Source organism: Podarcis cretensis (assembly GCF_951804945.1).
Source record: "Podarcis cretensis genome assembly, chromosome: 5".
Taxonomy (NCBI): domain Eukaryota; kingdom Metazoa; phylum Chordata; class Lepidosauria; order Squamata; family Lacertidae; genus Podarcis; species Podarcis cretensis.
This window is the reverse complement of record NC_137174.1, coordinates 48,726,843-48,750,506: the sequence shown is the minus strand read 5'-3', so window position 1 is coordinate 48,750,506 and position 23,664 is coordinate 48,726,843.

The following is a 23,664-nucleotide window of genomic DNA, read 5'->3' as shown; positions in this document are numbered from 1 at the left end:
CAACATTCAATGGGGAAGAAGAGCAATGAGTAACACTGCAAAGTTGTTGTACCCAACCTGCAACATAAATGCCTCAGATTGCTCCACTGATTTCTATAAACCACTCTCACCTGGGGACATTTTGAGAGTGAAACAGGAGATTACATTTCCAGACAATGAGATGGTTCTCTTTATTTATTTTAATCTCTGTGTGGTCTCTTCCCATCCCTCCCATTTCATTCACCTCTCTCACCTGTTGACACCCCCCCCCCGTGTCTCTCACCATTCTGCACTATTGAGCCTACTGATCTCTCCCTTTTGCTACATAACCACAAGCATGGAATGACTTGAAGCAGCATTAAAAGGAAGAGTGAAGGCCCTTGAGACTGAGAGGGGCGTAGGGAGGCTCACAACAGGTGGTGGCAGAGCCAGTGGCAAGCAATGATAGATGGAGCTAATTAGTTCTGGTTTTGTCCCATCCTGCTTCCTGCTGAATTCTGCAAAGGCAACACTGAGACTATGGGGGAGGCAGGTGACACAGCCAAAATCACCCACTGGACTACTAAGTAAGGAGCCAGGCAGGTGGGAACTGGCTGAGGGCAGACAAAGCTTGGTGGGACAGTGCCCCATTTCCCCTAATGCACCAGTGTTCACTGTCAATGGGTTATGTCCATGACTTTATGGGATATGACATCTAAACATCTAGACATTTTGGGTGCTGTTGCAAAGAGACCCTCTGAAGGCAAATGCTGGTTCTACAGAAGCAAACAGTTTTCTTTTATCATTTGTCTTATCATTTCAGCCTTTTCAGTGTTGAAATGCCCAGACATTTTACAAGGAATGGCAACCGACACAAAGCAGATAATAAAATAAGAGAAAGGTTTATCCTCTTGAAAAATATTCCCATTTCCTAAGAGTGACTCTTGTCACTTTTGACACAGAGCCTTTTCCATCCTCCCTGAAACATTCGCTCCCCACCTTTGTCTTTTTCTATTTTGCTCTGGATGTCAAACTGAAACTATATCTGGTCACACATGAAAAAAGCCAAATTCCCCTAGTAATTGAACTCTGGGCACCTTCGTCTCCTGCCAACATTCAAAGTGTATCAAAACATTTCTGTGAATGTTGCTAAACAGATGCTTTCAGAGACAGAGGAAGGAATTCCTCCTACCAAAAGACACTGTATTTACAGATGCAAAAGAAAAGCGAATGCAGAACAAGGGGCTGGGGGAAGCTGGCAGGTTTATCCTCAGGAAGGATTTCAGATTAGATATCAGCTCTAGAGAAAACTCAGAAAGATCTTCTGGAATCCAAAGTGCAATTGTTATTCATGAAGATGTATGTGATCGACATACTGCACATTCCAAGCTGGCCTTGGCAGTGAGTGCAGTCAAAGCCTTGATGGGAAAGAATGAAGGGCAAGGGAGAGAATATCAAAACACTTCTTGAAGGAAAATAGAATGCAATGGAGAATCAACAGTTACCAGGAGGGAGGGAGGGAGGGAGGGAGGGCGAGCAAGAGAGCATATTTCAGCACTCAGTGAGGGTTTTGTCATGGTAACTATGAGTAGCTACAGAGGCTCTGGTAAACATGAGGCTGAGAACTCCATCCACTTCTACAGAGTGAGAGCAGAGGGGGTGATTTGTAGTGAATAAGCAGCATGAAGAAGGAAGCGCTTAACCCGTTCAGTGGCTCCCAAAACTGGGCACAGTATTCCAGATGTGCTGCAGCTGGATACAGCCCTACGTTTGGAGTTCAAATCTGATTGGGGTATTTCACAACCAATCTGTCTGAAATCTCAAAATGCAAATGTGGATGATTCAGATTTCTAAATGTGAAAGTTTTGAAATTATGAATTTTAAAAATGTTCTGGTTCAATTAATTCCATTTATTACTCAAACTGAATTCAGTGCTAAGAAAACATACTGAATTTTTGGATTTTGAGATCTTTAAAGAGTCCGCAGGATTATTTCATGGGGAGCATTGTGTGAATTTAACTAGAGCAAAACATAGATGTGAAGCTGAACATTTTCTGATCAGACATAAACTGAGGAACATGAAAGTTATGAACTAGGAGATAAAAGCTATGCAGATCTTCAAAGTAGTCGATCTTAAAGTATGTTCTTGAAAAAGAGAGCATCCATTTTAACAGAGGCTACATAGTAAATATTTGACTTTGTGCTGCCTGGTACAAGTCCCATCACCCCTGACCATTGATCATGCTGGCTAGGACTGATAGGAATTGAAGTACAGCAACATTTGGAAAGTGACAGCTTTCCAAGTCCACTCACCTTCCTTGGACCATGCAAGTGATCCAATGAATGGCAGACCGGATTGCTCAGCTACTGGCTACTGGCCAATGCCAGTAGACTTTGGCCGGGCATTCCCCTGGTGGTGGACTCAACCAACCAGTGGGGATGCTTGGGCCTGCTTCCAAGGGAGTTTAAATTGTAGCCTGCCCAGCAACCTTTCCTCTGCATTTTTGTTAGATCTCCCACTTACCCTCCCTTAATTCTGACTACTTTTACTTGTGCTATGATCATGCTATGGATCAAGTCAACCACAATATTCCGGACTGGGCAGGAATTTTTCCTTTGGGCAAATTGGTACCGGCCATCTGGCTTTCACCCACCTCATAGCAATCGTCACAACTTTGTAAAGCAGTCAGGCTTGGGTAAGCCTAGATTTTGGCTAGAAGGGAGGTTGTAGCCTCTTCCTGCCTCTCCTTGGATAAGTGTATCCTGTTCAAAGGATGTGAGAGGAGTGGCTTCTGTCCAAAGCTCAGGCAGGGGCTAAGACCATTCCACTCCTCCAAGAGGGACGCCATGGGGGTACTCCTATTTGATGTAGGTCATAAGCCACACACCCCCATGTGGATTACCCCTAGATGCACTTCCAGCAGACAGGCTGGAGTGGAATAGCAATGACTTTACCCAAAACTATTCTCTCCTGTAACCAATAAAGTTGTGGCCTTATTCAAGCCAAAATCCAAACCCCAGTATGGTTATTCCTTTCCCTAGGGAACTGTGAGGTCACAGGGCCGTGGTACACAATATCTACTGCTGGAAAACTTCATGCATAGTTTATCTTCTTCATGGGTGTTATTGATAGGTGTGATTCATAACAATCTATGGTAAGGCTAGGGACATGTGCCTGTTTTACATGTTTATTTAGAAAAAAGCCCACTGGATTTTGAGTGGTGTAGTTCAGTTCAAAGTTTGGTAAAGTTTCCCTTAAAAGTTCAACATAAATGCCCAGAACCATAACATCTGTTTGAACGATATACCACCACATGTCCCAAAAATATAAATTTGACCTTTTCTTTCATGACAAAATGACTTTGTGGGGAAAACCATCTTTAAAAATTGGGAAAGAAATAGTTGTATGGAAGAGGTGGGTGAATTTGGGTATATTAACGTTAGACCAGCTGATAAACGAAGAGGATGAATTTTATACATATTCCATCTTAAGAGAGAAATACAGATTACCTACCAATGCTCAATGACAATATCTCCTGATAAAACACCTACTAACCACAATCTATGGACCAGCAGCTTTTACATCCCCGGAGATCCCAGAGATATTGAAGCAGGTGATTAATTCTTATACAACAAAAAACTGGCCATCAGCATATATAAATCTTTGTTGCTAGCAAACCAATTTGACATACAGGTATTGAGGGAGGAATGGAATAAAGAATTAGAGATCTCAATTTCGACCACAGAGTGGGAAACTGTTTTATGTGCTATAACAAGGGTGTCTCTGGGCCTTGTGGGTTAAAGCCTCAGCGCCTAGGACTTGCCGATCGAAAGGTTGGCGGTTCGAATCCCTGCGGCGGGGTGCGCTCCCGCTGCTCGGTCCCAGCGCCTGCCAACCTAGCAGTTCGAAAGCACCTCCAGGTGCAAGTAGATAAATAGGGACCGCTTACCAGCGGGAAGGTAAACGGCGTTTCCGTGTGCGGCTCTGGCTCGCCAGAGCAGCGATGTCACGCTGGCCACGTGACCCGGAAGTGTCTCCGGACAGCGCTGGCCCCTGGCCTCTTAAGTGAGATGGGCGCACAACCCCAGAGTCTGTCAAGACTGGCCCGTACGGGCAGGGGTACCTTTACCTTTACCTTTAACCACAATCTATGGACCAGCAGCTTTTACATCCCCGGAGATCCCAGAGATATTGAAGCAGGTGATTAATTCTTATACAACAAAAAACTGGCCATCAGCATATATAAATCTTTGTTGCTAGCAAACCAATTTGACATACAGGTATTGAGGGAGGAATGGAATAAAGAATTAGAGATCTCAATTTCGACCACAGAGTGGGAAACTGTTTTATGTGCTATAACAAGGGTGTCTCTGGGCCTTAAATTGAGGCATATACAATAAAAAATAATATTTAGAATATACTGGACCCCATTACATTTGTTTTAAAAAGGGAAATCTAAGGTATCTAACTGTTGGAGATGCAATAGGGATAATGCTTCTCTCAAAATATTTTTTTCATTGTCCTATATTGAAAGATTTTTGGCAGAAGGTAACTGAAACTATCAACAGAACTGTACGGAACAACCTTACATTTACAGAGCTAAAGATCCTTTTGAATTATATGCACAGTGCATGGAACCTTACAAAAGGATAATGTGAGTGGACACTCCACGCCCTTAACACAGCAAAAAGACTGATACTGATGAATGGGGGGGGGGGTATGTGGCTCCCTTCTATGACTGGATTGAAGACTTGTACAAACTCACAACATATGAACAACTTGCATATACAGTGGTACCTCAGGTTAAGTACTTAATTCGTTCCGGAGGTCCGTTCTTAACCTGAAACTGTTCTTAACCTGAAGCACCACTTTAGCTAACGGGGCCTCCAACTGCCACCACGCTGCTGGAGCACGATTTCTGTTCTCATCCTGAAGCAAAGTTCTTAACCTGAAGCACTATTTCTGGGTTAGCGGAGTCTGTAACCTGAAGCGTATGTAACCTGAAGTGTATGTAACCCGAGGTACCACTGTATGTACTTTTTAACTTTTGGTGATGTTGGGGGGGCGGGATACACATAAATGCACAGATCACATCCCAGTTTTAATCAATAAATGTACTTCTGCACTCAAAGATCTGTTACAAAAATATATCAGACAACAGGGAGAGAGAGAGAGAGAGAGAGAGAGAGAGAGAGAAAGAAAGAAAGAAAGAAAGAAAGAAAGAAAGAAAGAGATGTCACATAAGCAGCAATGATACTTTTGCCCACTGGAGCCTCAAGCCTTCTCATTGTGCTTGTCAGGTCAGTGAAAGGAATGTACAGGATTAAATGCCTTCGAAATAATGATGGGAACTCAGCACCAAGCAGGAGACAATGCAGCCTCTCGTCTGAATGAAGCCCTTGCCATTGTCCCTACAATAAATATTTATTTGTACCTCTGAGAAGTAGGTCGCAGATAACCTTTGCATCTCCCCCTTTTTAAAAAATGCACCATTTTGCTGTTGATGTGGACCAGCAGGAAGCAATTCCCTTTGTTTCATTGTCAAATGAAGATGATTCAAATTGTCCTCCTTGCAATTAATTTCCTTCTGAAGACAAAAAGGCAGCATTTCTGCCTGTCCTCGTCTATAATTTTCATCTGTAAATTCTCAGTGGGTTATTAACACCTCCCTGCCAAAAGCAGCGTGTCACCAAAGCATCCCTTTGTCATTATGAAGTCAACCGACTTCCCCCACTGACACCAAATATCCTGGGAGAAAGCATTTTCTAACCTATTAAGTAGTTTCTGAACAGAAAAGATCGCCTTTTCTATTTTTGTCACAACACTGCTAAGCAAAATTGATAACTCCCTTTAGGAGAAAGGAAGGAAGGAGAGGGTTTTGCTTAATGCCTGGCGTAGACCTGCTGAGTTCCTCCTATTATCCAGGGACAAACATGGCCATTTCTCTTATTCCTGGGTTTGTCTCGCTGTTGGTAGCAGCCACTGTGCTACGCTTCAGATGGTGCACCTAGCTGAGTGAGTGCACAGGGACCACTGTTGTCCAAACTCATCAACACCAAATCAATCCCCCAGGCAGCCTTTTGTGTGTTTGCAGTTTAATTGACTTGTTCTGTCTCCGAAAATTGTATGGGCCAGTTTAGCTTATCTCCAAAGCAACACTGCATGTGTGCAATAAAGGCATTCAGACTCGGCTTTGAGAACTTCTGTGCTAACTTGCTCTCCCTTTTTCGGCATCTGCAACACTGCCATCACCATGGTGTTTTCTATGGTAGAAAGCTCCATGGGGCCTCTCAAGATGCAAAATATAATGTACTCTTCCTTTTGATCTTTGGCTTCCCTCCCAGGCAGAGCTCTGTGTCTTCTGTTTCCTTATTCTCACAGCACATTAAAGAAGCCATAGAATGCCCTGCTTACTCCAGCTGCCCTGTATCAGGCCCAGTTCACACATGCATACCTCTGTCCTGATTTGACCAGGACATCCTGGGATTACAGACTGGATCCTTGGATGCCCAGTTTTGGCTCCTGTGAGAGTATGAACCCAAGAAGAGTCATCAGCCCAGGCCATGCCAGCTCCTTCATGCCTTTCTTTCTTGCCTCTCCACAGCAGCTATGGCCAGAGCAATGACGGAGGTACCAGCGGTGCATGAGCATCCCTCCTTGCCTGCCCACCTGCCTCTCCCCCCCTCCCTGATGCTTGCCCACCCCAAAGTGGAAGCATGGAAGCACACCAAGCACCACTTCCAGCTCCTCCTCTTCCCATATAGAAATATAGAAAAATGTATAGTGAAGGGCTCCTGGCACTTCTGGATTCCAATTTAAAAAATGGCTTTCTGCTCTTTCGGGGTAAAAGTTTGCCTCAGAGAAGGGGGTGAGAGTACATCATCGAGTGGCTAAGAGCCAGAGTAGCACCATTCTGCGCCATAGAGATTCAGAGTCTTCCATTGGTTACCAGAAGTTTAGGTTGCATTGCCACTCTACACCTTTCCCCATATTTATGTCCGTTCTTCTTCTGGCCCCTCATCCACCAATGAGCCTGCTGCTGTCTGGAGGCCCCACCTTTTTGCCCTCTATAATGAGTTCCTTTGGTGCATCATTGTGCTAAATGGCTCACTACCCCCACAGACTAACACCTCCAAGGAAATTAGTCTGAGTTAACTAGCACCAGCTTGGCCTAATGAGCCTGTAACGCATGCTAATTCCAGAGGGTTTAGGAATGTCCAATACATACATTGAGACACACAGGTCTGACTTCCCATTTCAGCACACAAGCTCTAATTAAATTCTAATGTTTACTGAACCCAGGTTTTAGCACCCACAAGTGTATAACACTGTCAATGCATTGAGCATGAACATCAACAGAGAAGGAGTGTTTGTGGGAAGGGATCCTCACAATCTGGAATCCCCAGTCACACAGGGTTCCAGATTCTGTGGATGCTCTCAGGCACACAGCTCCATGCACAATATGGCTTCCTCGGTGCAGACATACACATTTCATGTGTGGGCACAAGAGGGCAAGGCGAGCACATTGTCAGGGGAGAGAACTTCTCAGTGTGACCCCACTGCCCACTCATCATGAATTCAACACATGAGCCTTTCTTCAGAACAAAACTGGAGCTCTTGGGCAAGAATAAAAGCCTTGATGCTGTCTCCTGTCTTGTCTTTGTTCTTTAGGGCCATTGGAACGAGACCAAGTTCCACAGCCACCTGCACTATCGATTGAGCATGCCCATTCAATGACAAACACTTTTGTTTTCATATTTAAATTGGCAAAGATTATTCAAGATGAACATTGCCTAGAGGCTCTGAGGAGAAAACTCTTGTGCTGGAAATGTGTTGAGCAGAGCAAGGCTGGGAGAAATATGGGAAACGGCATTTTTTTTTAAAAAAATATATGTTTCATGCAAATTGGAAACAGAGAACAAAATAGGAAGACTGGCTCTTCAGCCCCAGCTGGCATCCTTAGAATCTGTTTCCTAGGATGCTTAGGGCACAATCTTCTGGGATGAGAAATTCTCCTGTGCAAACTCAATGGAAATGAATTGGGGTAGTGCAAGAGCAAAGCAGAATGGAAGCTGTGCAGATGCGTTTACCTGTAGACGTATTCCCGAAAACATAAGAATGTTAACAGTTCGTGGCCAAAGTTGGTGCCCCATTCTCCCCAGAGCTTCTCTAATTCCCTCCAGATTTAGAATTCCCCCCATGTTAAAAGGTTGGTTGGGGGGTAATGCTATACACATCAGCATGTAATCTCTAGCTTCACACTAAGAAATCAATGGCGACTGGAATCTGGTGAAATAATCCAGATAGTTAAGGACAGCTACCTGTATTTTTACTATAATAGCATTCACAATAATAATGGGTGGAATCCATTGGTGCACAAGTGGACTTATGCTTGCACAACAAGGATTTGCCTTCTTCTGCTCCACAGCTCCCTATGCATCCCCCAAAACATCCACTCCAGAGGGTCCCCCAACCCTTCCAAGCAAATTTTGAGGGTATGCAGAAGGTTATAGGAGGAAGAGAAGAAGGTGAAATCCTGTTGTATGTGCAGAAGTTCATTCTGCTCACACATGTAACATGCATTGCATCACTGTCTACTCCCCCCAATTAGTAACTACCTATTCTTCACTTCTTCACTGACAAAAATCCGTATTCCCAGGAGACTTCACTGAGCTAAATCCACTCCCCTTTTAAATTCCTGCTCACTGGAAATTGGGTGAGCTCAGTCAGTTAGTCACACTTCCTTCTGTTTTTCAAACTAGGAACTCCTGATCTAATTGGCTGTGCTAGCAGCTAGGGGATGAAAGCTAGGGATATAATGTTGGAGCAATATAGCAAAGGAGCTCGTTCCATTTGTATGAGGCAAGTGCCAGCTGATGAACCATCTCAGCCCCAAGGACAAAGTGTCAAGGCCCTGCTTGTGGACTTCCCACAGGCAGCTGGTTTGCAATTGTGAGGACAGGATCCTAAACTAGATGGGCCTTTGTCTGATCCAGCAGGGCTCTTATGTTTTGACAAAATAATAATAATAATAATAATAATAATTAATAATAAAAATATAGACATAGTCCAAGTTCCCAGTACAAATCAATGTATGGGGAATCCCACATGCAGAGAGGAGCAGAAGCAGCAATGAACTCAATTGACCTTCTAAGATTTATTATTAATTTCTGTGTCCTGGTGGGATTTGTAGAGTACAGACTCTGTGGTGGATGTTGCACCTCTTTTGCAATAATTGCATGCTCAAAAAACATCATGAAATATAATATTTTAACAAAATGTAACTTAAACAGCTCTCTCACATCATAAAAGAACAAGATGCATTCCTAATGCAATGGATTATGACTTTGTGAAATACTACAGTTTTCTTTATTTGCCTTTGCAGCTAGTTAAATTTAAATGCCACTTACAGCTTTCTTCTCAGATTTATAATGTAATAAATAGCTTTAGTGGTTTCAATCCCTTCTTCTCTGGAGAGCCAAACTGATTGTTTAAATCACAGAGAAATAAATTCTGCTATGGATATTGAAGGATCAATTTATCTGTCCATTTCACTCCTTTCGTTTCCTGCTCTACACCTTTGCCAGCTAAGAGACCTCAGTTGCAACACCTTGCCTCCAGGAAGGCTCAGGAAGAAACCGAGATGGAGCCTACAGAAACAAACGCTAAAACTCTTCTTGTGCTGGAGGTTGGATGTTGATAAGGGCAGGTACGTGAGCAGCATTTTGTACCCTACTCTGTAGCGTGACATGGGAGTAAGAATTGAAGATCAGAGGGATAAAAGTATAAAGAAGATCAAACTCAACACTGTCATTGGAAAAATGAATGAGTCATATTCTAAAAAGAAAACTTTACTTTTTATCTAACATCAGTCTAGTTTTTTTCAGTCTCCTGCCCTGGGGAAAGTTTTCAGTTTAAGTAAGTATACATACAGTGTACTACTCAGAGCAGTCAGGGAAATAACGTGAGTGCCTATGAAATAGGAGGAATAAATCACAAACTACTTTTCATCATGGTGTTTGCCTGTTCCAGTCTCAGTCAGTTCACTATATGGCACAAGGCTCTGTTGCTCAGAAATTGAAAATACACCTGGGTTAATACAAGTCTTAAACTCACCACAAAGGAGGTCTTTAAATTCAAACTTCTGAGCACAATGCACAGAAGGCATATTGGCTGGTGTTTTATCATTTTAGCTAAATTGTACTTTTAAACTGAATTTGATTGTAACTCCTGCTGAGCAGAATCCAACACTGCACAAGTCGATTTGCACTTATGCAGTGGGACTTCTCCTTCCTCTCCTTCTCCTGCCTGCTCCCAAAATCTGCTCCAGAAAGACTCTCCCCTCCCCCCACGAGAGATGGATAGATATGTCAATTTTGATTTCTCTCAGTTTCTCATTTTTCCAATCTTAAATTCAGTTCTCCACATTTCTACATTGATTGGTGGATTACAATCTGTTAAAATACTCATGGAAATTCATTGTAATTTTAGTGTGCTTTTCTCCTACTGTACACATTTTTGTATACAATTTTGCCTAATATGCATATTTTTGGCAAAGCAATTTCCCCTAAAGAAAAACATTTTGTATGTTATGTTCATGAATATATGCATTATCTAACAGTTTACCTCAATATATTCTTCTTTTTTTAATACACAATACTCGGCTGGAGAAATGGCATTGCAAAATTCAGAGTAGGAATTTTAAAGGATGACTGCATTTCGGTTTTCATATTTCAGAAATTGTGAATTAGCTAGGTTCAGCTTTAAATGTGAACTGCATTAAAATTCCCTTGAAATTCTCTTGATTTTTTTATTATTCAAGGGTGATATATAAGCACATAAAGAAACCCTATTAGGAAATGAAAAGCCTGACATGCTGAAATCCAAGTAAAACCAATGGACTTTAACCATTCAGTTATCAAGCTCAATAGGATTAGTCCTGCTATCCTAAGCATCCATATTTGGAATTAACTCTCATTCAGATCAGTGGGACTTTTAAGGAAACTTGTTTTCTTCAGGATTGCACCTATTATCAGTTCCACGAAAAGTGATAAAACTTCATTTCAGACCCTATCTATAGAACTACACTAGTGCGGCTGCTGCTGCTGCTATAGTCAATAGATACATTTCCCACAGCTTTCTCAGGCAAAGGCCATTTTGAAAGGGAAAGAAGTTTTCCTCTCGTTCAGGGGACAAAAACGACCCTATTAAATTTTGTGACTGTTCTAAAACAGGTAGGCAAGACAGTTGTACACAATTACCTGCTCAGGACAAATATAGGGCAGCCTTTTTTTTTTTTTTTAACAAAACACCTGGGACTCAGCCCTCTCATCTGCTGTACAATGACAGAAAGGGAGCAAGTTGAACCAAATAGCTTGTTTTTAATCGTATGGGTAATGGATGTATTAGAGCATTTTAGCAAATATGAACATGGATCAACAATGCATTATTTTTCATAAATGCAAACAGCATTTTTATATGCATTAGAGAAAACATGTCAGAATCATAGAACTGTAGAGCTGGAAGGGACCCTTGCGTTTATCTAGTCCAGTGGTTCCCAACCTTTTTTGGGGGCATGCCCCACCAAAGCATCTCTAAAATCCTGATACTCCCACCCCCCACCCCACCCGGTGACATATAATTCTTATTATTCAAAATGTGAACTCCTATTCATGTGGAGGAAGCTTAGAAGGCCATTAAGTGTTAATAACTCATTCTCAAATTGCCCCCTTAAAAATCAAATTGCCCCACGTTGGGAACCACGGATCTAGTCCAACCCCTAGCAATGCAGGAATATGCAGCTGTTCCATATGGGGGGTCAAACCTTCAACCTTGCCATTTTCAGCACCATGCTCTAACCAACTGAACTCTCCAGTGTTGAATAATCCAGAACTCTCAAAGAAAACTCCCTGTGTTCAGCAGGGTACCTGGAGACTCCAGAGCTGGGGGGGGGGGCCACCAGGTTGGCGAAGGCTGTCCTAAGTCTTAAGACCTGTTCCAGGGTATGGTCTAAAGGTATATAAGAACATAAAAAGAGTCTGTTGGATCATGCCAATGGCCCACCAGCGGCGGAGCAAGCTGATTGGGTGCCTTGGGTGGCACGCATGCCCAGGGGCGGGCCTAGTAGCCCGTGGGAGCAGGGCCAGCCAGGGCAGGACACTCTGTGGGGCCTCTGAGGAGTTTGCGTGCCTCCTCCCACTCAGCTGCCCTATAGCTGAGGGAGAGGCAGCAGGCGGACTGTTTGGGGCAGCGCAGAGCCTGAGGGCACCCAAGCCACCGCGTCACCCCCAGGAGAGATGTGGGGCTCAGGCGTGCTGCAGGCCCCATGGTGAGTGCCGTCAGGCATTTTGTCACCCCCTCCCAGTGGTGACACCTGAGGCGGACCACCCCCACCGCACCCCCTTCCTCCGCCCCTGGGCCTATCTATTCCAGCTTCCTGTTTTCACAGTAGCCAACCAGATGCCTGTAGCAAACTTGCAGGCAGGACCTGAGCGCAAGAGCCCTCTCCCCTCCGGAAGTTTCCAGCAATATGAGGAGATCACCTAGCTGAAGACTACCAGGTTTGGGTCTGGTCATTGCCTGGATGGGCAAGTGGCTGGGAAGTACGTGTGTGTTGTACATGATGGATAAAAGATGAGGATCTAAATGTAAATAACTAAATACTTTAAAGCAGCAAAAGATCACACAGTGGATAAGCAGTCCAACTAAGTATACAGTGGTACCTTCATTCTCAAACACCTTGGTACTCAAACACTGCAAACCCGGAAGTAAGTGTTCCGGTTTGCAAACTTTTTTGGAAGTTGAATGTTACCCTGAGGTCTTTCTGATTTTGCGTTTTTGTGGCTTTTTTTTTTTTTTTTTTTGCTTTTTTTTTTAGACTGTGTGGAACCCGGTTCGGCTACTGATTGATTGATTGTGTGACTGCAGTACATTGTTTCTTGCTTTCATTTTATGGATCAATGGTCTCGTTAGATAGTAAAATTCATGCTAAATTGCTGTTTTAGGGGCTGTTTTTAAGTGTGGAACAGATTAATCTGTTTTGCATTACTTTCTATGAGAAAGCACGCCTTGGTTTTGGAAAGCTTTGGTTTTGGAATGGATTTCAGGAAAAGATGAAGTTTGAGAACCAAGGTACCACTGTATACAACATTTGGTATGGAGAAGTGATGCAGCAGCACTTCTTCTGTATCTTTTATATTTAGGGATAATCATTACACACTAACAATATTTAGGACACGGATGATCACACAGTTGTTTTTCGTCTAGCACATTATTGGTGCACAACACGGTGCTCAGCTAGAGAGAAAGTAAAAATAATAATAATGCATGGCTTTAGCAGGATCAAAATATGACTACTGGGGTCACACTGATACTTTGGCAGGGACATCAGACTCAGAACTGGAAAGAAATTATCATAAAGCATCTTATTAGGGCAATATGCATTTTTATTGTTGCCTTGAGTTGGAATGGTCTTTTCCGGCTCTTTAAGAGCAAGATGAGACAGCTCATTATTTCACTGTTCACGTGGACTCATCGGCTGGAAACTTTTTTTAAAAAAAGAAAAGAAAAAAAGAAATGTTTAATCCATTATTCAGTCCCTCAATTTTCCTGTGATGCTGCTGGATCATATTCTAACATACAAAAGAAGATTCAGTTGTCAAAGAAAGAACTACAGCTATTGTAGGATTGAATCCTAAACATACACAGGGTCTTTTCTTGCTCTGTATGGGACAAGAGGGGTTCTCCCCACTTGGTTCAGGTTTGTATTTTAAAGATAAGCTTTAACCACAGAATACATTGCGGATCTTTTGCAGCCTCCCACTGCACAGCACAGAGGAGGTTTAGAATATGCGCTGCGAGCCTGTTCTTGCTAGCGATGAAGATGGCTGGCTTAAGCATCATTAGCATATTTTTATTACTTGTCACCCTGATTAGCATTCTCACTGTAGCAACTTTCTCCATTGCTAAAACAGATTTCCCTGGCAAAGAGAGGAAAAATCTGTAACAGCTGGAAAGACAAAAGGCAGGGAAGATGGCCATCGTTATTTGGAGTTGGCAACATGAAATATAGCCTGCAAGTGCCACCCAGTGAACCAGATGCCCCGAGAGGCACAGCATTGCCATGGACGGTGGGAAAGAGAAATAATTAAAGAGATACCACGACGAGCATGACTAACGATGGCTTGGCACTGAAGCGGATAGAATCAAGAGGTGCTCCTGAAATGGGGGAAGTCAAAATGTTCAAAAATGCATCGGAGTAAGATAAATTGGTCATAACAATGGACTGAACTGTTAATAATGTTCCTATTACAGAAGCAGGGATGAGTAAAGGCTGTGCTAGATGCATTCCATGTAATGTGCATTCATAATCTGGAATCTAGACAATGGAGGAACAAAATCCATAGCCATGAGAAAATTATTTAAGGCAGAAGCCGAGCTGTAAAGTTGGAAGAAGGGACACACAAACAGCAAGACTGGCAATAAAACAGCAGATTAAAATTGGAGAGTGCAGAAACAACAAAGGACCATCTGGCACCTTAAAGATTAGCACATTTGTTATAGCATGAACTTTTACAGACTAAAACCCACCGGTCAAACTCCGGCTGCAACTTGGTTAGTGCTTAAGATGCCATTTAACCTTGTTTTTTGTTGCTTACCCTTCTGGACTAGGTACAAAAGATTAACCTAACTAGCTACACATATTGTTGAGTTATAAAATAGTTGGTGTTCATCTTTATTATTTTTATGTAACAAATATATACGCCCACCTTCCCTTTCAGTTCATAGTGGCTCGTAAATTACAAAAATTATGACCATTATGGCAACTAATAAGCACAAAAAAATAATGTTACAATTAAGGAGGATCTTGTGGTCAGTTGCATGTAACTCCTCTGCAGTGTTTTGGTTCTCTGGAGTGTATTTTGGAGGAAGGAACAGGACATACCCTAGAAATCAGGCTAGGCAACAAAAGTATTGCCCAGCCAGGTATATGCAGAGTTATGCGACTGAACTCTGCAATAACAGGAGAAGGGCTGAGGCCGAGTTGGAGCTGCTCTCTACTCTTCAGTGATGCCACATATTGTAATGTGTGTCTTTTCATGCAGACATGAGGACTCTGAAACATCAGGTGGAATTCAATGTCACACTTCCATTCGTTCCATCTAGGCAGCATTTCAGCTTGCCAATCAGAACAATCCCCATTCCCCTCCCCCATGTGCTGTTCTGGGGATTCTCCTACCATAAACCAATTGGAGGGGGCCGGTATGGGGAGAGGTGGGGAGCCCCAGTGAGCAAGCAGAAATCCTTGTGCAGAGTGTTGAGGGTCGGGCTCATTAGATGACTCCCACCCTTCCTCTATTACAGGAGTGGCCAACTCCCAAGAGACTGCGATCAACTCACAGAGTTAAAGACTGGTAGTGATTTACCCACTTTTGAGGGGTTCAGGTCAAAGTTGCTGAGCTTTTTTTAGGGAGGAATGCCCTGTTTTGGAGGGTGCAGGGCAAAAATGTTGAGCTTTTTCTAGGGGAGCCAAATTTGCTGAGCTTCTTTGGGGGTAGCCAGTGATCTACCACAGACATCCAGTGATCTGCTGGTAGGTCACGATCTACCTGTTGGATGTGCCTGCTCTGTTATAATAAACATTTGCAGCAACATGTTGTCATGTGGGTAGGATGCTCGCATAGCTGCTTCATTGAATGTATACAACACAGGCTGGCAAAGGTAACAAGAACAACTGAAAATAAGCTGGAACACTAGCTGTGTCTTGGGAGTAGGGACGGAGGAGAAATTCAATTCAGTTTGCACTTAAAGGTGAACCTACCTAATTTGCACTTTCCAAAACTTGATGCAAACCAAACCACAGCCATCCTTCCAAATTCACACTCATCTGAATTCTGCTCTACAGTTCTCCAGACAAGTAATGTGTACAAAAATGCATAAAGTGCATGCATAACATACAAAAAAGCATTATATTAATGAAATTGCTTTGCAAAAAATTGTGTATCGGGTAAAATTGCATAGAAGAATACAAATATTAGGAAAAATTCATCCAGAAATGCTGATGACTTTTCATGAGGATTTTTTTTTAAAAAATTGTTATTTTTTCTGGAAACGTGGAGAACTTAATTTAAGACTGGAGAAGAAGAAACCGAGATAAACTGAAATGGACAGATTTGCCCATCCCCACTGGTCGAGAGGAAAACATCCTCAAAATTAATGGCTACATTCCTATTAATGAAATAGCCATCTTTTCTCCTTTCTGTTTCTTGATCATGGTTTTGCAGAGATCTGTGGTACACCCCTGAGAAGATTAGGTTAACATGTGACAATCGTTTTGCATACCAAATATTTGCTTCAACAAGACCAACCAGTTAATCTTAAATTTAGGAGAAGCCTCCTGAGAAATTTCTCAGGAATCCCATCAATTATTTTTTGCTTCTCTCAAAAATTCTACCAAGGAGCAGAACCTTTCCATTCTCACCTCAAGTTTTGCTTCAAGTGGAATTTTGCAGCACCTCTTGTAGAATTCCTTGAAGGGTGGGGTTAGCTAGATAGAGAGTGAGCTAAACAGCCAATTTGTGGGCTGTTTCTGTTGCTGCTTGAGACCTGTAGTGCTAATGCTGGAAGCAGATTCCAGGTGGCAGCATAATCAAGGCAACAACTACAAAGTCTCCTGGGCTCCTGTGTGGCAGGTTCTCACAGGTATCTAGACTGCTTCATTTGAGGCTGCAGCTGGAAATGGTGTTGCAGAGCTACTTGTTTGGAAAGCTGGTTTCTGTGTCTCCTCTCTCTGCAGACAGTGACTGAGTTATGGCTTCAGGCTTGAAGTCTGCTTTTCCTTATGCGTTTTTATTTTAGTTAGCTGGATCTAAATTTGTTTCCATTAGTCTAGCAAACATGCAGTCCTTTTTATGGAAACTACTAAGCTCTTTGCCACTGATATCAATGAAAATGGTTCCAGCTTATCTTACTACTGCATTTGTTTGCGAAGGACTTTGAAGATCAGTGGTGCTGCAAGAGCTAAGAGCTATTACTCTGCCAGTGCTTTCAGCTTGGAGACACTCAGGGGGGTTCACCTGAGTACCTCTCACTTACTGGCTCTCATTTTCAGCATGGGGGCAGAATCAAGGTGAAACTGCAAAGGGACAGTGGTTTGTGAAGAGGGGAGCAATCCCATGTCTCAAGATGTGCTGACTGTTGCATTGGCTCTCCTTGTGCATGCATGTTTTGGGCAGCATTCATGGAACATCATTTTCATCAAAATGGCAGTCCACTACAGTGGTATCCCGGGTTAAGAACTTAATTCGTTCTGGAGGTCTGTTCTTAACTTGAAACTGTTCTTAACCTGAAGACCACTTTAGCTAATGGGGCCTCCTGCTGCCACCGCGCCGCCAGAGCACGATTTCTGTTCTCATCCTGAAGCAAAGTTCTTAACCCAAGATAATATTTCTGGATTAGCGGAGTCTGTAACCTGAAGCGTATGTAACCTGAAGCGTGTGTAACCCAAGGTACCACTGTATTCAGTAATTCAAGTGGAGACTGAACTTGATTTGTTTGATGAAGAATTGTATCTCTGTTTTAAATTCATTAATGAAGGGGGCAGATTTACACAGCCTGCAGTGATTCAGTCATCGTCATGGCAAGCCATTCCAAAATATAGCAGTGTAGTTTGGGCTTTTAGATGTATAGCAAATGTAATATTTTGCATAATCCTGATGTACTCCATTGTACCAAAGTTGTCTATGATTTTTGTCTTTTGTTACTGGTAAAGAGATATGTAAATCGGGTCCTCCTCCCAGAGGGCACATGTTGCGGTGAGATCATCAGGACTGACCTCACTGTTGTGGGTGGGAGTGATTGGACAGCCACAAAATCCCGATTGGAGAGCCCTCAGTTGCTGGGCAGATCTGGCCAATGGGAATTTTGTGAATTAACCAAGGGATCTTTATATACCGCTGCACGTTGCTTTGAGCTTCCTCTTTTTTGCTTTGTGCACCAGTTCACCCACCCACCCATCCCTATATTTAGGGCCTTGCTTTGACCTTGCTATGCCATCGTGCTGTGGTCTAAACCACAGAGCCTAGGGCTTGCCAATCAGAAGGTTGGTGGTTTGAATCCCCGCAACTGGGTGAGCTCCCATTGCTCGGTCCCAGCTCCTGCCCACCTAGCAGTTTGAAAGCACGTCAAAGTGCAAGTAGATAAATAGGTACCGCTCCGGTGGGAAGGTAAACGGCGTTTCCATGCGCTGCTCTGGTTCAGCAGGGGTTGCTTTAATGAAATTTAAAAGTCCCACCCTAACTTCCCCTAATTTTAGGTATATATTTCACCCATTCACAAGCCTCCCCAAAGCAGTAGCTAAGGGAGCAGGCACAAAAGGGAGAGACCAGGCGATTGCTGTCAACAACTGTAATTTGGGATTTGTGGAAAGCCTCCCCAGAGTCGTCCACGACTGAACCTAATGGTCAGGGGTACCCTTTGTTGGCCCCTTTTTTTGGGGGGGGGAGTTGGACCATGCAAGAGTCCCTGGGAGCATTATTGGGGTGAGGTTGAGTCACGGAGCCATACCAACACTCCCCCATGGTGTTTACCTGCACTGACGATATGGTATGGCCCAGTCGTCAGTGCTGCGTCCTGCTGATATCAGGCACAGCCTAGTTGAACCAATGCCTAAACAAACCACTCACTTTTTGTAATCAATAAAGTTGTGGCCAAAATTATGCCAATAACCTAAATTCCATGTCATGTGTGAATTTATTTATTATTGGGGTAGCTCCTGGGGGTCATCAAACGCAAATACTATTTACAAAGTCCATCTCTTCCCCCCCCCCTTTAATCTAGGGTGACTCTTTGCAGGGGGAAATCCAATATGTTAAATGTTGCCAGCCAGCTATTTACATTTTCTCAACAAATGGTTTACAGTATTAAGCTGTGTCTTAATATGAAGCATTGAACCTATCTAATAGTGCATCTGATTCTTCTTTGGAAGTTTGTATTCCTGTGTTTATTAAAAAGTATGAAAAGGCAACTAAAACAATACTCTAAATATACACACATTTGGCCGGGGGGGGCAGTTGTCAAGTCTGTCAAGAGCTAGCACATCTTACCACAGATGTCCCATTTCCCTACCCCTGCATTTCACAGCATCTAATGCACTCTTGTTCTGACAAGACATCACTGGTGTTTTTTTCAGTCACAAACATTGTGCCATCAGTCATGAAAGAGTTAAACTTTCCATAGCACAATGGCTTGATGCTATGGAAGTATTTCAAATGACGGTACTGTATGTTATTTCAAAAGGAATTGCAATACGCTGGTGTCTTCCAGCTCAAACAGTGTAATTAGATTCCCTCAGCTACAGTCTGAAAAGAACCTGATTGTGGCAATAGCTAAATCTAAAGATGAATCACATATTGCCAGCATATGCTCCAGGTGGTTTATCACAGCAGCAAGCCAATTGGCTTTTTGGACAGGTGGCATTTCTGGGGAGCGAAAGCCTATTTTTCTGGCATTTGCTCAAGCACAAAGTATGAAATCTCAGCCGTTTCAGTCTAACTGAAATAGCTCTGAAAATGCTCATGAGACAATATTACGCGCCCCACCAAAAAAACAAAAAAAACAACCAACCTTCACAAACCCAATATACTTTGCCTTTCTCTACAAAAACCATGAACACATTTTCAAAGCAATGTAAAGGTGACTAGTGTTGTAGCCTTGCTGACCTCATTAAAGCAGCTGCTCCACTGATTGTAATATAAAAGTCTTTATGCGATAAAGGTCCCAGTCTCATCAAATACCGTTGCGACCATGAAGCAGCAGAATAAGATCCAGCTCTTTAGGCAGAATTCCATGAAGCCTGAAAGAAATGTGTGTCCCTTTGAAAGTAAAATTTTCTAGATCTTGAGTTGAGTTGCATCAAAATCTGAATTGTGACTATTGCTTCAAATGAGTTCATAATAAAGTGAGCTGAAAAATAATAGTTAGGTCCCGTATTATCCCCATATTATTTGTGAAAATACACACTGATCATTTGGAAAGGGATTGTGGTCACATACATTCCATACATTTATAGCACATGGGTTTTCCCCAAAGAATCCCAGAAACTGTAGTTTGTTAAGGATGCTATGAACTATAGCTCTGTGAGGAGTGAACACAGTTCCCAGTATTCTTCAACTACCCTATCCTGACACTGTCTCTCACTTCTTTAAACTGGTGTGCATATTTATCCACCAGGATGGACTGAATTATATCAGTATATTTGATTGGACCTGGGCAGCAATCCTATGCACAATTACCTGGGAGCACACCTCAATGGACTCAGTAGGGTTTACAGCCAAAAAAACAGCAGCAGAAGAATGAAGGTACTGCACAGTCAAGGAGCAGCTCACAGACCTGGCTGGTGTTCAAGAGAGCAAGATGCAAACACACTGCTTCTTGCATTCTTTTTATTGATTTTTACATAATTGGCTTTCTGCATACCTGGTAACTGACTAACAAGGAAACCCAGAGCTCTCATTGGTTGGCAGGTCATATCCGACATTTGGACACTGAGGATAATGGAATTACGTGTTTTATTTATATAAAAACCATTCATTCCTTAATGGCATTTCATTTCAAAGCAGATATCTCCAAGCAGCTTACAGCAATAAAGTAACACTACCACCACAACATTGCAATAAAACAACACAACAAAACAACTCATCATCAGCGTAATCCGGGGATAACAGCAGGCAGGAAATACCTGGCCAATGGGACGCATTTTTTGTTATGAACAGCAAAAACAAGAGTGGAGGACGTTATATGATGTAGGCACCACCACAGAGAAGGCCCGTTGCTTCCTCAGGTCATGACACAAATTTTGCCACACGTGAGTTCCTATATATAGATGATGAGGTGACAATCCTATGTGATTAAAACCTGGGACTGAGCTAGATTGGTAAAGAAAAGGCGTTTTATATGTGTCATATCAGCATTATAACACTGTGACACCAGATGGCGTTGTGGAGTTCCGTTTTTGTCAACACAATTTCTCATACAAAGTTTGCAACGCATTTTCCAGAAGCACTTCTTTGATGTGTCTAGATCCAGCCCTGCTCTAACTTTACCTCTGTATTGTCCCTGAAATACAGGGAAGTGTCTAGCATAGCCCCAGTGTGTTGAAGATTAAGAGGGCCATGGGTTTGGGTGCAGACCACTGAAATTCTGAGGCCACCCAATGGAATCTGGCCCAATCAAGATCCTTTCCCACGTGGACAAGCTCCACTTGCATACATCAGTATGCATGGAGAGCCCTTCCACATGCTGTCTGAATGGAGAAACACTGGGAAGTGTTTGTGGCTGCATACAGAGTTCAGTTTCCTCTGTGCTCAGTGAGCTCCTATTGCTGGTTTGGGAAGCAGTGTCCACATGATGTTAGCCACAATTCGTATCTGTCCTTTTATTTTCTTATGAAATATTGTGTTTCGATGCACCCCACCCCAAAACAACAACAACAACACCCAGCTTTGATCTGAATTGAGAAACAGAATGGCTTTCTGTTTCTTAAAGCATTGCTGTGCTTTAAGGCAGTAATTTGTGCACACTCTGTTATACATCCCAGGAAAGGAAGGCTGTGTGACTGGGTTGCATATCACCATCAGGAGGATAGACCTAAGCCCACAGAGGCCCCAAACCCCTTCACCTGTTTATTTCAACATGTGGGGAGATTGATGAACAGCCCACAGCCGGGTGAAGTGCATAAGTGGCTAGAATTCAAACCTTACATTCATCAAAATGTCTAAACATGTTAGCATTGTTCACTAAGTGGAAAGCTTCCATTGAATTCTGATCTGAAAATAACTCAAGATTTCACTGATTAAATGTTATGACTTTGGAAGTGCTGAAGAGTGACATGCGGCTCCTCATGGGCGCAACTAAGGCACTTGTAATACCCGACTCTTTATTTCCACAGTCTTTTTGCCATTCCTTAACGACAAAGGCTTCACAATGTGGCTGTGAAGTTGTGAGGCATTTAGTGTCCTCTTTTCACAATGGGGCCTAGAAAATCTGCAGCAGTACTTATGTCTGAAGTGCTGCTGAATTCAAGAATATCCTGGCAAGATCTATTCATTGTGAATTGGAGCTGCAAAATATGGCCCCTGGTGGGGTGGAAATAACCATGTTTTTCTCCTTATATGACAAAAGAAACCTTGGCAGCAGAAGAGTGGTTGTTGTTTCCCCCCATCTTTCCATGTCATGCTTTAAAGCATATCATGGTAAGCGAAACAGGTCTCTCTCTCTCTCTCTCTCTCTCTCTTTTCCCCGCCTGTGCAAACAGCTGATACAATTAAACACGGGCAAGCTTAAGTCATGCTCAAAATCCATTCTTTTAAAAGACAAAAAAATAATAATCATCTTAAAGAAAAGGGAAAGGAGAGGAATACCGCCTGTTTACTTATCTTGCATGCTGGCCCTTTGAATGGCTTGCCAGCCATGACCCACTGAAAAAAGGGATTCCTGGCATTTTGCATCTTCTTTAGTTCCTTTTTTTCCTTTTCTTCCTTTGCATCCCACCACACTGTTTTCCTATTTTGTTTCAGCAGTCTGAGGGCTCGGATATTTCAATCTTCACCCTCCAGACTTAATACATTTTCCAGGCAAAATTTCAAAGCGAATTCCAACGTGATTATGTAAACGCATGCATGTTGTAGATTTACCTCATACAATGCCCGCCTTTGTTATTGTTGTTTTAATTTGCAACAGCTTCTGTATGCTTGGTTTGCTCCTACCAAACAGTAACTTATTACACCCTGCTGTGGTAAGAAGGTACTTTATTTAATCCCGTGGCAGTTGGGAATTCATTGGCAGCGGTGTCTAGCTTTTATTCATAAAAGGAGATTCACAAAAGGAGGAGTGGGGGGGGAGGGTATAAGATTTTTTATTGTTGTTATTATTTTTAATCATCTAAATCTTCCTGTTGATTAATGCATGCAATTAGCGGCGAGGAGAGTAAGCAGGTTGATATGTTCCAGTCCATCATGGCTGTAAAATTGAACTGTAAGTGGTACCTAGTGCACTCAAGTGAAACAGGCCCCATGCAGCGAGTTAATAGAAATGCAGAGAGCCTTTCTTTTTAACAAAGTACTTCAGCAATTATCTCTGCACACCCATGGTAAAAATGAGATAAAGTTGGCCTGAGCGTTACAAAGGCTGTTTTAGCGGCAAAATAAATTTACTGCCACTGCCAGTCACTTGGAACCTGTCGCTCATTGTTCCGCTCTCTGCACCTATTAGCTAAAAGATGACAAGTGGTGTATGTCAGAACAAACAGCCAGCATGCTTCAAAGATGGCATAGCATTTATTAAGGACTCCATGCTAGGAAGACTGCAAAAGGCTCACAATGAGGTCCGTTTTGAATCAGAGGCTCTTCCTATCGTGCAACTAATGAAACAGTAGTGACGCAGGCATCTGATGTGGTTCTTGCAATATGGAACGCAGGGCTTATTGTGTTGCAGTGTGTTTTCCCCTCCAGAAGAGACTCCAGGAAAATATGTTGCCCAGGATGTAGGAAATCACAGGGTTGTTATCTATGAGTTTTTTATAAAAATAATATTTTCTTATTTAGAGCTACGCATGCCGGCTGGTGGGGGAAATGTTGGTCACAGACAGGCACTGAGTCCACGACTGAACAAAAGGATTCAATGAACCCAGCTGTGTGTTCAGCAGACGA